This window comes from Ochlerotatus camptorhynchus, unplaced genomic scaffold, assembly GCF_037179485.1.
Source record: "Ochlerotatus camptorhynchus isolate MF236.1 unplaced genomic scaffold, CSIRO-AGI_Acam_v1.1 ptg000086l, whole genome shotgun sequence".
Taxonomy (NCBI): Eukaryota; Metazoa; Arthropoda; class Insecta; order Diptera; family Culicidae; genus Ochlerotatus; species Ochlerotatus camptorhynchus.
In genome coordinates this window covers 1,326,805-1,333,040 of record NW_027040576.1, presented here as the reverse complement: position 1 = coordinate 1,333,040, position 6,236 = coordinate 1,326,805, and positions in this window count along the sequence as shown.

Here is a 6,236-nt window from a genome sequence, read left to right as displayed (position 1 = left end):
TTTCAAATATGTTTTAAGGTTTAAGTAAACCTAAGTAAGACTCAATTTAAAGTATTGACGACACAGAAAATAAGAAATGTAGTTGAAAAGACGTGGTGAAGAACTAATTATTTTGTAAATATATTAATACTCTAAAGCATCGAACGTGGTACATAAACTCAAGGGTGCATAGTTCATAAAAGATGATTAATTTTCTGTTACTATGATGCACATGAATGGAGCGTGAAATATCATACAAGTTTACATTTTAGATATGATATGCAACCTTTCATCTTTGTAAGCAACATTTCTTACAAGTTTCTAGTTTAAGTGAAAACGAAATTTACATACATGCATGTTTGCAAGCACGGTGTTTACATCACCCGTAACAATCCGTTTTTTTCTATATAGGTTTTTCTGAAGGCTGCCATGTAAAAAGTCTACGGAAATTTGATCACCGCCACCTCTTTTTCTTCGGCAACCTTTCCAGTTGAACTGTGTGTTCTATTATCGACAACTCAACACCAGCCTCATTTTGTAGCGCGTATCTGGCCTAACAGGTTTGCTCAGTCGTAACAATGTAATCAGATTTCAGCTGTAGTTTTTCAGGAATCATTTGAATATATTCAGTGAAGTGTTGTGATGGGTAATTCACTGCCGATACTCTCATATCAGTCCCATTTGGGTTTTCATCAGTTTTGAGTTAACCTCAGGAATCGTGTTTATTTCATGTGTCCTGGTGGGTGCTAAAGGCTATCGAGAACGATTCATGGAACTATGTGGAGTAGGTTTGGACAGCCATCGATCTGGGTAATTGCACACTATTTCTATGCGCTCAGTACATTCCACCTGATCAAGTCCGGGACAATGAACTCATCGATACTAACTGTCGGACAGTTTTCACAGTTATCGAAAGCGCCACTCCAGTTGATGATATATTCATTTTGGGTGACTTCAATCTGCCAGGCGTTTCGTGGAGTCCATCTCATAGCAGATACCTGTATACAGATCCTGATAGCTCTACATTTCACGCAGGAGCTATTAGCCTTCTCAAGAGATTTACAAACAAGTTAAGGGAAGAAATCTAAGGAATTTGTGAGGAGAAATGAAAATGAATTCTTAGGAGGCTTTCAATGTGAGTAGAATTCCAACGGAAGGAGTGAGATTAAAGAAAGAAATATGAAATGAATTCAATTCAAATTCTAAAAATCTTTCCATAGGATTTCTTACTGAGGAGAATTTCAAGGCAATTCCTACACACTACTAAAAAGTCATGTAAATGTCGGTTCCCTGAGACCGACACATGTAAGCGGCCCTTTTGACATAAGAATCAGTTGAAAAAAACGAGAAAATCAATTCAATCAAACGTTCTCTTCGTCGACTTGCTTATGTTTCGGTTTGAGAGCACTTAATTTTACATCAAATGTTTGTTTACGTTCCATGATTTACGTCCAAAATGGATTACGTCTCGTGTGTAGGATAATTAAAAGAAAATATGATTCGAAGGATAGTTGCGGGAAGTATTTTAACCATATTCTTGGGATATTTTTTAGAGAATTTAGAGAAGTGTTCCAATTGAATTTCTCAAATAATTCCATGAGAGTTTCGGGAGAATATGAGCGAATTATAAGGAGAACTCCAAGAGAATTCTCATGAGAAATCTCCGTTGAATATGTAATGGACTATTCTGAGGTCTTCAGTTAATGAAACTGCCTTGAAATTCATTTTTAGTTTGAGAAACTAGCCTGGTGCTCACAATACTTCTCATCATTGTTTTTAACTTCTCTAATTTTTTTTTCGGACTTCCTTTAGTTTCCACAATTTTCTAACGATCATGAATCTTCTCTAAAGTTTTAACAATTCACTGAATATTGGAACTGGAATATTTCTGCTCTGAGAATATCTGTTCTTTCTTGACGTTTTTATTTTATCTATTTAGCGAGATCAATATTTTTCTTGAAGTTCTCGAAACTTATCTAAAGTGTTCGCATTTCTCATGAAGCTTGTTGTACTACCCTGAATTTAATTGAACTGTTCTAAAAATGTTTAAGCTTTCGTGAACTTATGGACTCATGTGAAAACCTCAATAATTTCCTTAACATATCTAAAAATTTCTCAGAAAATCTGGGAACTTCTTGAAATTTTCCGCTAATTTAGTGAAACTAATGAAACTGAACTCCCGTGAAATTCCCTTTGTTTTTGGAAATTTACTAAACTTATTTGAAATGCTCCCGAAATGTCCATATAAGTTCCTGAAGTTCTATAGGCTTTTATGCAGTTCTCGAAATGTTTCTGTACTTCTGTGAAGTTATTGAAGTTATTCTGAAATTTAAGGAACTTCTTTAGGCTCCCGCAACGAAATAATTAATATTGCTTTATAATTATCATTGAAGTTCTCAAGTTTTATCGATTTTTGAAACTAATTTATAGCATCTTCAAATTCTCTAGTTCCCTGATGTTTTAAAACTTTAAAAATATTTCTCAATGTCCTTCAAATAATATAGACTGCCCTGAATATCGTAGTACTTTTTTGAAAAGAACCACCAATTTTACTGGAATTAATTGAATTGCCTTCTAGAATTATATTCAAGGTTTATAAAGTTTATAAACACTCGCGGAACTTTGCCTTAAATCACTAATTTTCCCAGGAACGTCCAGCCCTGAAGATTTTTATGCTTACTTTAATTTCTCTAAATTAATCAAATGTTCCCGTAAATTTTCTGATATATATTTATAATTCCCTGAATCTAAAGTTTTCAGATCAATCATAGAATTCTCGGAATATCCCATAATTTCAAGGAACTTCTTGTAAGTCGTTGCAAGTTTCCTTAAATTAACGGGATTTTTGTGATGCTGTCTGATCGTCCTCGAAGTACTGAATATAACGAAAAGATAAAAAAATATCAGAATTTCTTAAAAATATCGGTGCTTGCAAAAAGTTCTCGCATTTTTTTTTTTTAATTAATGGAGCTTCGTTGATGTTCTCACATCTACTTTGCAAAATTTTCGATTTTTGTTAGTTCTTGAAATTTTCATGATATAGCACCCTAGAAATATTTTCACATTTTCCGGATGTTCATATAATTTTTATTTCGTTTCAGAAATTTTCTTTGAGCAAACCGAAGTTTCCGGAAATTCCTGGAAACTTTCTTAAAACTCCTTTAAGGTTTTTGCAAATTCCTTGATTTTTTTTCTAACTTTTAATTCTATGATCTGTCTTGATGTTCTTGGAGCTTCCCTGAAGCTCTCAATTCTAATAAAGATCTCGGTTGTGCTTTGAAATAAATGGAATTCTCGTGAATACCTTTAAACTTTCCTGGAATTCCCTGGATTTCTGTAAAGTTCCTGAAATATTTTTGAAGTTTTCAAACATTTTATGAAGGTCTCGGAACATCTTAAGAGTTCTCGATTTTATTTCAGCACATCATGGATTTCTCCTGAATTTGTCTGAACTTACGCTTTTAGATTTTTAAATCAATCCAATAGTCTGGGCTAAAATTTCGGGGACTTCCGCTTAAGATCTCTGAAATTCCCCAAAGACCTCTAGATCTAGTTTTTCATAGAAACATAGAATTTCTTAAAAATTTCCACAATTTTGCTAGTACGAAACTTCAAGACATTACAAATGTTGTGATCTTAGATTTACTAAAATGAAGTAAAGCTGTTTCTTTAAAACTGATTGTCATATCTTCAAAACGTTTGCGTTAATTGTTGTTGTTGTTGTTTTATTTTTTAAATTAATTTATTTGTACAGGCTCAATCGAATAAACTTTACAGAGCCGAGTTATCATTTGCATTATACATGATTAATGTCTTAAATCTAGAGTTAAAGGAATTGAACCGATTACTCGCGGTCGTCTCGAGGTTAGTGGAGATTTACAATTTTTTGGATGGGGAAAGGGAGAACGAGGTTTGAAATATGATTTATTATACAAATATTTAATTAATCCTAAAACATGAACTTATTTCTATTCATCTTGAAAACAAACATTAAAAAAAACTACACGCACAATACACAAACTAAACACAAGGTTAATCAAACTTACAATCTAAGGTTGGTATTCTTAAAGTAAACATATATGAGTTTCATAAACTCCAGATCACGTCTAGCCAAAATATCCCGAACTGGAACATTAGGTTGTCTACCTCGAGCCCGAAGGGAATCGCACAGCTCAGATCTGACTCCACGATGCTCAGCACAAGACCAAAGGATGTGATCGGCGTCTTGGTAACCTTGTCCACATTCACAGAGATTGCTGTCTCCCAGCCCAACACGAAACAAGTGAGCGTTTAACGAATAGTGATTGGACATGAGGCGAGACATCAGACGAATGAAGTCTCGACCCACATCCAACCCCTTGAACCAAGGACTCTTCGACACCTTAGGGATGATCGAGAATAGCCATCGTCCCAAACTTCCTTCACTCCATTTATTTTACCAGCTGGCGAGCGACTGTTGACGATAAATGAAAAAAAATTCATTGTAGGCGATTTGTCGATCGTAAATATCGCCTTGCATAGCGCCCACCTTAGCAAGTGAGTCCGCCTTCTCATTGCCCGGAATCGAGCAATGAGATGGGACCCATGCAAAGGTGATGACAAAAGATCTTAAAGATAAAGCACTCAGAAGCTCTCGTATTTTCATGAGAAAATACGAGGAGTGCTTTACCGGCCTCATGGATCGAATAGCCTCGACAGAACTGAGACTATCCGTAAAAATAAAATAGTGATCTGGTGCAAGTGAGGCGATCGTTTCTAGCGTATAGTATATTGCCGCCAGTTCAGCAACATATACGGAACAAGGAGCTTGAAGCATTCGAGAGGCGCTATGAAATTCGTTAAAAATACCAAAACCAGCGGACGACTCTATTAGTGATCCATCTGCGAAGAACGATCTTGCGGAATCAACTTGGCCAAACTTTGCAGCGTAAATTGACGGAACAATCATGGAACGATGATGTTCTGAGATTCCACGAATCTCCCGCGTCATAGATAAATCAAAACTAACTGAATTGCCGAAGTCGGAGAAGCATACACGATGTGGATTATGCTGTGAAGGGCTGACATCCTGAGTTATGTACACGTAGTACAATGACATAAAACGAGTTTGAGGGTTTAGCTCAAGAAGCTTCTCAAAGTTTTCGATTACCAGTGGGTTCATAACTTCACAACGGGTGAGGAGCCTGAGGGACAATTCCGAAAACCGATCCGATAGTGGCAACATGCCCGCCAACACTTCGAGACTCATCGTATGAGTCGAGTGCATGCATCCTAACGCGATACGAAGACAACGATACTGGATACGTTCCAGTTTGATGATGTGAGTTTTAGCGTTGTTGTTGTTGTTGTTGTTGTTGTTGTTGTTGTTGTTGTTGTTGTTGTTGTTGTTGTTGTTGTTGTTGTTGTTGTTGTTGTTGTTGTTGTTGTTGTTGTTGTTGTTGTTGTTGTTGTTATTTTTGTTGTTGTTGTTGTTGTTTTACAAAAAAAAAATATTTTTAACGCATTTCATAAATGGCTTTCTTATTATAAACCTGGAAATCATCCACCAAAGTTATACAAAAACCTGGAAAACTCAGGGAACTTTATTTAGCCCAGTGAGTGGAGACCCTGTAGATAGAGAAATACTATTAAACGTAAAAAAAAAAACTCTATACAAGGTCGTCAACAACAACATATCAAGAAGACTGGCAACTCTTCTATTTTCTCGTACGACCGCTATGTGGCAGGTACAAATGCATCACCTGCCGCTCAAAGTAAATGCTTCGAACGAATTTGATAGCAAAGATTGCATCCTCAGAAGAAAGATTTGTGTATTTGCTCAAGTACAGCACTACTGTATTTGTCGCTTGGATTTTGGCAAAGTTACCAGTCTTCTTGATACGATGTCTTCGACCAAATGTAGGCCTATCCTACACACTGTAAGAAGAATGATCAATCTTGAAATAAAATCACGTTAAAAAAAAATTTAAAATAGCGACTGATTACAAGAAAAAGTGACTTTAGTGACTTGGTCTTAAAAAAGGAGACTTTCTAGTGAATTTCTTGAAAAAAGTGACCAAGTCACTAAAAAGTTACTCGCTACCAGCCCTGCAACATTGTAAATCTTTGAACTGCCAGGCTGTTGAATAACAAGCTAATTATAAGAACTTTGAAAATATTTCAATATGTTTATTTCTTTGGAAGTTTAGTCATTGGAGTTTCATGGAAGATAAAAATATCAAAGTTACCAATTGGATTTAAAGAAAAAAACATTTTAA